The sequence below is a fragment of the Ochotona curzoniae genome, unplaced genomic scaffold (assembly GCF_017591425.1).
Source record: "Ochotona curzoniae isolate NIBS_2020 unplaced genomic scaffold, NIBS_Ocur_1.0 contig_3819, whole genome shotgun sequence".
NCBI lineage: Eukaryota > Metazoa > Chordata > Mammalia > Lagomorpha > Ochotonidae > Ochotona > Ochotona curzoniae.
Window position 1 is genome coordinate 35157584 of NW_024466004.1, and position 10141 is coordinate 35167724.

General features: G+C 41.4%; 1 protein-coding gene across 1 annotated transcript in view; it reads right to left on the reverse strand.

Annotated features, from left to right (window-relative positions):
- Window positions 1-2103, reverse strand: part of IBTK (inhibitor of Bruton tyrosine kinase) — a 70347-nt gene extending 68244 nt beyond the window's left edge. The window contains exon 1 of the mRNA XM_040983682.1: window positions 1916-2103. The gene's annotated coding sequence lies outside the window, so the exon portion shown is untranslated. The remainder of the gene's footprint in view (window positions 1-1915) is intronic.
- Between the last annotated feature and the right edge of the window lie 8038 nt (window positions 2104-10141).

The following is a 10141-nucleotide window of genomic DNA, read 5'->3' on the forward strand; positions in this document are numbered from 1 at the left end:
GCCTGGAGCAAATTAATTTACTTCTCATTTCAGCTTTATTATCTCTAAATATGTAAATATGATTACCTTCCTCAGAAATTCACGTGAAAGTTTAAAGTAACCTGAAAGTAAGTGATCCAAAACCATACCCACAGAAAACAATCCTCTAGTTTCTCATATATATTTTGCCCAAACTGCTCTCTCAAAGTGCAATTAAGAAATCCTCAATGAGAAGTAGCACAGCGTAAGTAGAAATATCCCCTTTATGGGTAGTCATATGAATTGAGGTGCAACCTTGGGCAAGTAACTTAACCCGCCCAATTCTCAAGTTTTTGCGAAATGCCAACAGTAACAACCCGCCTCACCTACACATGAAGACTTAGAAGCTTTGTAGAGAGGGGACACTGCTATGTTTATTTATATTTATCACCAAATAATTCATCTCAAATAGGCAGATTTATTGTTTTTGAAATTTTCTTTAAAACCAAATCTGTTTACATTAAAGTCAGACATAAAAAATCAAGCATAAGCTACAAATTATAATGACTAAAAAGCACAAAAAAAGTTAAAAATCTTTTTGTAACCCTTAACAATCGTTCACACAATTTTAAAAGTACTTGAAACTCCAGAAAATAATTTAGTTTAATCAATGTCATAATTTTAACTTTGTTCAAGTACTCACTGGGTGAAAAACACAGTTCAATACACTGGCAACGCATTCCTAGTTTCACAACCGAGAAAATACCTAAATATTAGAGGCAGAGGCCAGCACAACCTGGATGTGGCAAAGAATTACTACACTATTTACACTGGTAAAATTAATCTAGTACCATTTATAACAAATAACCAAATAATATGGAGCTCCTTTCATTGGTAGTGCATTCTCTTATGATCTATTGAGTTTTATAGGCCAAAAGTTTCAAAGGTTAAAAATGTGTTCTTTACACAAAATGTAGCATACTGAAAGCCCCTAATACAAGTTAATTGTAAAACAACTAAACATACCTCTTTTTTAAACTTCTAGCAGCAAATTAGAAATGTACCAAAGTCTATGAACATGTCTGTCATACTTCTTAGAAAACAGTTATTTCTGTCCTCAGCTACCCTGTTTCAGTTTCCACAACAACAACAAAAAGGAAATTCAAGAGAAAAAGGGACAGCAAGGATCAAGAAAGGGCTGTTCAAGTCTGTAAACTTGCACCACATTATGGGTACAGAAAACAGCATCACTCGGCAGTCACACTTTTTCAGTATTTCTGATACACTTCGAATTTCAAACACTCAGCTTGGAGGAGTAAAGAAACATGTTACACCAACCTCTGCTCCCTAAAAACATCCCCTCTGGCTAACATTCCTTAAGTTTCAAGGAACTACACGGGAAAACAGGATTTACTCAGGGACCTATTCAACTGTGCCAAAACTCCTTTTTGAACCTGACGGCTCTAAATTAGACACAAGCACAATCTTTTCTCCAGCTTCTGATCCGCCCCCTCCCTCCTTCATCCCCCACCTCTTAAAAAAAAGAGCCCGTCCCTTTTTTGGGAGTCTGTTTCCACTCGGCTGAAGCACACTGAGTGTCCCCAGCGCGGATTCAAACTTCGGCTCCACCAAGGGGTTAAGAATCACGCTCGAACCCCAGACACTTCAAAGTCTAGGTTCGGAGGGACCCGAAGCCACCACAAGGCAGGAGGGTGTGTCCCGCAGGACGAGCCATTCATCAGCCGAGAAGGGCGGTGGAGAGGCGGCCGCACACACCCGGGCCACTCGGCCGGGCCCGCGGCGCCTCGCTGGACGCCCCGCATCGTCGGCGCCGGGCAGTGTCCTCCCTGCGTCCGCGGCCACCCGCACCCTCCGGAAGGCGAACATTCTCCCGCGGTCCCCGGGGGTGCCCGGACGCGGTCGCCTCAGCACCCCTGGGCGCCGATCCCTCCCTCACCAGTCGCTAGATGAAACTGCGCCGGTGGTCTCCGCGGGGTCGACACACAGCAGCGCAGCGACTCATTCTCAGTGAAGGAAACAGAAGACACCCAAGGGCGCCAGAGTGGGGCGGTCCCCAGACGCACGAGAGCTCTGAAGACAGCTGGAGCTCCAGCCGCGACTACCGGAGCCGGCTAAGGGGTGGGGAGAAAAGGCCGGCCCGGGAGGCACCCAGGAATAAGACAGGTGCTGATTGGCTGGAGTTGGTGTATGGCTGGTGCTGATTGGTTGCTGTCTGTCCAGAAGTCCTCGCGTGTCAGCACGTCTGCTGGGGCCTGGCTTTGGCGCCGCAAAGGAACTTGACCCTACCCGGCCTTGGGACCGAATGCGCTGACCTGGGGCGGTGATGAAAGTGTCCCTTTTGCCCAGGTAAAAAACGTCTGTCTCACTGCAGCTGGAACAGGGAAGAGATGATTAAACCCGGGTTGGAGCTACCCTACTGAGACCCGGCAGGGTGTTTGAGCCTTCCAGTCACACCGAGCGCAAGCCAAGTGCGTAGACGCCACGCATCAAAAAGAGCTTCCTCCCGTGGCTTTACTTGTGGAGTCACTGGAAAGTCAGTCTTTCAGAAACACAGCCTCACCCCCTTCTGGCTCGCCCCACATGCCCTGCTTATGCGGGAGTGACTCCTCTAGTCCATGGCGTCACTGCCATCTCAGATCACCAGGCCACCAGCTGCTGACCGGGGTCACGCCACTTCGGTGCTTGACACCAGGCTTGTACTGGACTTAGGATCTAAGGTCCCTTTTAAAAATGAGTCAGTGAAAAATATTAGGGAAGAGAAAAAGCCAAAATCAATGCTGAATAGGAAACAAACTCAATGTTGCTGAATGCCTGATACAGTAGACGCTGGAGTAAATATTTGCTCAAGGAGGGGTAGCATGACTCAGAGTTGGCTGTACAGCTGTGCCACGTTGTGGATTACACAAGCTATTTAGACTCTGAGCTATAAAACAAGGAAATTGGACTAGATTGTCTCAGGCCCTATTCAGCTTTGCTTCCCTCCCTTTTTATTATTATTATTATTATTATTATTATTATTATTATTATTTTGCTGACTTTTGTGGGTTTGCCTTTCCCAATATTATCCAGTTTCTTAGCCTCTTTCGCCAAGTGCCTTTCTTTGACATATAACAAGAACCAATTTTTAATGTATAAATGCAGTGATTTTTGCAAATAAGCTGCACCTAATGGTTTTCATGATTAAATAGCCAGTAGTGGCAGATAAAGCTAATAATGTAAATTAATGCGTTGACCTAAGTTCAAACCTTATTTCTGGGCAAATCTATTACTTCTCTGAAACTTCAGTTTCCTTTTTTGTGAAATGGAAGCAAATGCATCCCGGGCTGGTGGAAATGTAGTGATACAGACATACGTAGGATTTAGCAGTGCCAGCACGCCATCGCACTGGATAAATAGGGCTGTGTTTTACAAATAAAGCGTTTTCTTGCAGGTGAACTATTCTTCACAGTCATTCTTTAATGTAAAACTTGTGAAGGCTCAGGCACTTGTGTTAAGCATTGAAGATACAATAGTGAGCAAGAAGTCCTATAGATATGGGTAATGTCAAACATTAAGAATAAACTGCAAATTTTACAAGTATAACAAAAAATACTTTAGATTGGATCCAACATCCCAGAGATTTTCTATGTGAAACAAGCTAGAAAGAGCATTCTAGATATTGTGAAATTGCTTCCCTTTTCCTTGAAAACTTAGGTACTGTCAAAGGTACTGATTTTTTTCAGTACAGAACATTGAAATCATTGGAAAATAATGCAAAGGAAATACAATTCAATTTTAAAATTAATTGTAAATGTGAATAAAAGATGAAAAATACATGATTAGTCATTTTTTGGGCCCAGCGCGATAGCACAGTGGTTAAAGTCCTCACCTTGCATGAGCCAGGATCCCATATGGGTGCTGGTTTGTATCCCGGCAGCCCCATTTCTCATTCTGCTCCCTTCCTGTGGCCTGGGAAAGCAGTCGAGGATGGCCCAAAGCCTTGGAACCCTGTACCCACGTGGGATACCTGGAAGAGCTCCTGGCTCCTGGCTTCAAGTAGGTGCAGCACCAGCTGTTGCAGCCACTTGGGGAGTGAACCATTGGATAGAAGATCTTCCTCTCTGTCTCTCCTCCTCTCTGTATATCTGCCTTTCCAATAAAAATAAATAAAATCGTTTAAAAAAACAAAATTAATAATTTTTTAAAGTTTACAAAGAAATAAAACAAAATATTAAACAGGTACATTAGAATATATCAATAACATTTTTGAATGGTAAAATTAAGGTGGCTCTAATTTTTCATTTGTAATTTTTAATGCTAAATACCATTTTTATGTTAAAAAAATGAACATTTGGTGTAGAATTTCCAGATTGACTTAAGAACTAAAGCTGGAGAAGATTTAGAAAGGTTTCAGTGATATGGGAAGTGAGGGAGTAAAATAGTTGACATGAGGAGGGTAGCACTACAGAAACACTTTAAGCCACACAATGTCTGTACGATGGATGTCCTAAATGCTGTTTTTCCAAAGTAGAGTGAATCAAAAAGGTTATTTCATAATTATGTGTCTTATGCTATCATTCAAGTTGTAGAGGAGTAGGGAATGGCAGTGCTGTTCCTAGTCCAGCTGGTAGCAGGAGAGAGATGATCAGAATTTGAATAGATGACCAAACCTAATTAGGTTTTGCAAAACTAGTGATTACAGGAGAATCAGCAGTGCGACTAGCCTGGAGACTACAATCCTTTGTTTGGCCGTCTTTTCCTCTGTAACATATGATTTCCCAAAGAAAAGCACTCGACTGGCCAAAGCCATGTGTTACTTGATTTTGTCCTTAGGACAGAAAGCACTGAATCCTCTACCCCAAGCTCAAAAATTCCTAACTCCTAATGACTTGGACTGTCTGGACAGTCGAGGATATCATGATTGACAGCCCCTACTAGAGAAATCCTACTGTAGTTCAATAGAGTAAGAAGTAGCTCCCCAGAAGAAGGTACAATAGGCTGTTTCTGTACGCCTAGATCCAGGAGCTATGGTCCCTGCTGCATTCTTCCTCCATGATGGCTACCCTTCTAATGCTCACTAAGTGGAGCTACACCCATCTGTGAAGGCTTCCCTACTGGTTTTTCCTAACAGTGTTCCTGCTATAACTTTTTTTTAAAAAGGATTTATTTATTTTTATTGGAAAGGCAGATTTACACAGAGGAAGGGAGACAGAAAGATCTTCCATCTGCTAGTTCATTTCCCAAGTGGCCACAATGGCCATAACTGAGCTAATCCAAACTCAGGAGCCAGGAGCTCCCCCTAAGCTCTCACATGGGTAGAGTCCAAAATCTTTGGGCCATCCTCTGCTGTTTTCCCAGGCCACAAGCAGGGAGCAGAATGGAAAGTGGAGCAGCCAGGCATGAACCAGTGCCTATATAGGATCCTGGTCTTTGCAAGGCAAGGATTTAGCCACTGAGCCATCATGTCACCTTCCCCAGCCCCAGTTGTTACTTACACAATTTACTACGTGTTGTACTGTTTTGTTTTCAAATTTATTAGCGTTACATGTGGGTTCAGTGAAAACAAGCTCTAGAGACAAGCAGCTTACTTCTCTTATTTTTTAAATAATTATTTTTAGTGTTTGATTTTCTTAACATAGTTGATTAGGGTGAAAGGGTCAGGAACTACAGGAAGGTAGGTGAGAACATTGTTTTCCATTCTCGTTTTTTCCTTCCTGTATCTGGGGAAAGGGAGGAGATAAGAAGAGAAGCCACACCCAGCCTCCCAAACACCTCAGCACCCTGGGATAGAGGACAGCCACCCAACACCACCCCAGAGTCCCTGAAGTGGGATGTGCTCTGGGGGTCCTGATCAAGAGATTTTGATAGTTCAACAGTTCTAAATTACTGCTGATCTCACCACTCCAAGCACAATGCCATAAGCAGTAATTCCACCCCGTCAAGACCCCAGAGCTCGCCACAGGGCAGCCAGCATGCAAAGCCCAGAGCCGATAGCACTCTAACTCAGGCAAGCCACAGAATTGCCCACTGCTTGGCAGCAGTGGCTGGAGCTAGGGCACCAAGCATTGAGTCTGACCTGGCTCAGATTCCCCCAGCAGCCAGCATGCTGCCAGGAGGTCCATCCATGCAAGCCCCAAGGTCAAACTCACTTGCCTCCCACCCAAGCTTATTACTCTTATTACTAGTTGTGAAATCTCAGACATTTCATAATCCGTATAGATCTAGCATCATGTCTCAAATGACATTAATTGTACCTCTTTCAGAAAACTCTTTTGCAGTTTATTTTGTTTATTTTTATTATTTTATTTTTATTTACGAAAAGAACAAATGTCATGTATTTCACATATACAGCTTTAAGAGCATAACACTACACCCATACCCTCCCTTCCTTACTCGCATATTCCCTCCTTCTTTTTTTTTAAGATTTATTTTTATTATTTTTATTGGAAAGGCAGATATACAGAGAGGAGAGACAGAGAGGAAGATCTTCCATCCAATGATTCACTCCCCAAGTGAGCACAACAGCCGATGCTATGCTGATCCGAAGCCAGGAGCCTCTTCCGGGTCTCCCACGCGGGTGCAAGGTCCCAAAGTCTTGGGCCATCCTCAACTGCTTTCCCGGGCCACAGGCAGAGAGCTGGATGGGAAGCGGGGCTGCAGGGATTAGAACCAGTGCCCATATGGGATCCCGGGCATGCAAGGCGAGGACCTTAACCACTGTGCCATCACACCGGGTCCATATTCCCTCCTTCTTACTTTTCTTTTAATGTTTACAGTAACATACTTTGAATTTTCTTTATCATCACAAGCTTCACCCTCCACTAAATAAAAAGTTTGGCAAATAGTAAATTGAAGAATCACTATTCCCCATGAGTATAGATGAGGGATATAAACAGTCAAATTTCAAAATGTCAGTATCACTCATATATATTACATTTTTTATTAATACAAATCAGAGGAAACATTTGTTTTTTTGGAGACTGACTTATTTCACTAAGCATAATGGTCTCCAGTTGTATCTATTTTGTTCAGTAGACAAATTTTCACTTTTTATGGCTGGGTAATATTCCATCTCATGATGACATCTGGGTTGATTCCATATCTTAGCAATTATTTTATTTTTCTTTTTTAATTTTACCTCTTTTTATTATTATCATTTTGTGATACAGTTCCATAGGCTCTGGGATTTCCCTTTCCTCCTCCCACTGAGTTCCCCCGTATTATTACTATAGAATATTTTCTTAAACACAGTCATATGTCCAGCACTGCACCATGGACAATGGCAGGGAGTCCAGCATCCCATTGTCAAGATATAGTTAACAGTTTCACTGGGAGTCCATCTTTGATCTGAAGTAGAGATGCATATTGCATTGTATCCTCACATCTGGATATGATAGGATCCATTATGCAGTTACTGTACATCCCAATAAATGAAAAGCCACAACACAAAATCAACAACAGTGAGAGAAAAAGAAATTAAAATTACCATGAAGTTAAGTAACATGTTACTGAATGACTACAGTGTCGCTGAAGAAATGAAAAAAAAATCAAGATCCTTCTTGAAGAAAATACTACTACTGAGTCAGTGAAGAATTTAATAAGTTTTGAAGAGATGAAACAAAAAAAAAAATCGAAATCCATTAATATAGTTTCTGCTGATCTTTGTTGGTGAGATATGTTTCCTTAGGCAACAAATAGATGGGTTTAGTTTTTTTTAATTTGGCCTACTTGTCTATGATGTTTGATTGAAGAGTTTAAGCCATTTGCATTTAGGATTGATATGGAGGGTTGGTAATTTGGTCCTGTTGTTTTAGCAATGGGTTGCTGATTTATTTAGTCTTCTGTTATTATTTTACTGGGATGTTCTTCACATTGCCTTTGGTTTTGGTGAGAACTATTCCTATTCTCTGTCAGGAGAACATCTTTAAGTATCATTTGTAGAGCAGGTTTGGAAGAGGCATATTCAGCTTTTGTTTCTTTTATTTGAGGCATAAGGTTTTAACTTTTCTTTGCTATAGAAAAATTTTATTTCATTTTCAAAGATAAAAGGAAGGCTTTGCTGGGTATGTTATTCTGGGCTAACAATATTTGCTTTTAGAATCTGGAATATGTTACTCCATTCTCTTCTGGCCTATAGTTTCCTGTGAGAAGTCTCCTGTGAATTTAATTGGCATTCCTTTATATAGCAATAGGTTTTTTTCACATGCACATTTAAGAATCTTTTCCTTATGTTCGATTGAAGAGAGCTTGATGATCACGTTTTGTGATGAAGATCACTTTTGGCCAGCCCTATTGGGAGTCCTGAATGTTGTTTCTAAATTCTTTCTGTAGGTTAGGGAAATTTTCCATTATTATTTCATTAAACATATTTGTAAACCCAGCTTCTCTTTCCGCACCTTCTGGAACTCCTTAACTTTTATATTTGGTCTTTTAATGGTGTCTTTCAATTCATGAATACTTTTTTTTGGCCTGATCCGGTTCTGTTTCCAACTTTTTGTTTGTTTCCCTGTGGTGACAGGAGATATCTTCCAATTCTATTTCTTCATTCTGTTCTATTCTATTCTATTCTATTCTATTCTATTCTATTCTATTCTATTCTATTCTATTCTATTCCTTCATTCTATTTTGGTGACTCTCCGCTGTACTTTTTAAGTTTGTTCTACTGTATTCTTCATTTCTGATATATCAGCTTTCATTTGATTCATTTCCTGTGTGACATATTCCTTAAATTCCTTGGACTCCTTATTACATTCTTCTCTTTGTTGATCAGAAACTTTATAGGAAGTGTTTTGAATTCTGTATTCCCCACTTTCTTGATGTCTTCCTCAGTTAACTCTGAAATTGGCAAAGCATTTTGCACCTTTACAGGAGAGTCTTCAGTAATACTCATTGTGCCTCTGTCTCTTCTTTTGCTCTTGGTCATTGTACTTCTGGTTATCAGATTCTTCTCCTTGGGGCAGGTTTCTAAAATCTGTCACACACAGGTCTACAGTTTGATTTTACTTATTGCAGCTGGCACATGACTCTTTGTTTGCAGTCAGTTGTACCATTCCCTCCAGTGAGTTCCAGTTCTGGGTTCTTTTGTCAGATTTCCATTATGGTCTCCATGCTGAAGCTGCACGGAACCTTTCTCCCACTTCTGGTTTGAGCAGTTTCCAGGATTAGGTAGATGCCAGGTGTCCTATACAGCTAGGTTAACGATGGTGCTGATTTTGCCAGAACTTGCTGGCCATTAGATCTGAGAGTCACATGGACCTATTTTGACCTGTAAGATGTCAAAATTGACATTGTTTTTCCTGTAGGATCAGTGCAATGCACTGAGTTCAATCAGTTCACTCGCAGCTCAGCACATGTGCTGCTCACTGTAGTCCCTGCAGTCTTAAAGCCTTTGCCACACTGTACAGAGTGGTGCCTGATGTTCTATAGTTCTTTATGTGCTAGCTATCAGGTCTGAGGGATCCCTGGGCCTATCTTTGGAGGAATTTGAAAGATGCCATATTATTGCAATTCACTGAGCCAGAAATGAGTTTACTCCAAGCGCAATCCATGCACAGTCCTGTCCCATAGCCTTTGCCTCTGTATACAAAATGGCATCTGGTTCAGCTCTAAGGGGAGAACTGGGCTGTGAAATCCACCCTGTCCCCATACTATCTATCTGGGACCTGCTTCTCTGTCTTTGCTCCTGGTCAAATCAAACAGATCAGTACGATGGACAGTTCTTTGTCTGGGTTCACCTCCTGAGCTCCTAGTGAACATCACCTTGTTGCTGGTGGAGTTCCAGCTGCTGATGCAGTTCATAGCTCTGCTAGTTGAATGCCGCTGGGATATCAGTCACTGCAGGACCACATTGTTGTGTCTGCTGCTTTCCTGTGTCTGTCAGTCTCCAGGAACCCCTCTGCTGTTGTTCTGTCCTCTCCTATTTCCTGGAATGTGCCCTCTTTGCTTCACGCTGGCTAATGTTTCTCCATCTGTTTAAATGTGTACTTACCCTATTCCACCATCTTGATTCTCCTCAATTATTTTGTTTTTTCCAATGAGATAACATATTTAAAATTTCCATTGTGGCTCTTAGAATTTATTAGCATAGCCTGAACTTTATAAATTGCTTTATTTCTGTTTGAATGGTATGTTAGCATTCAGGGTGGTTTTTTATTTATTTATTTTTATTTGAAAAGCACAACTT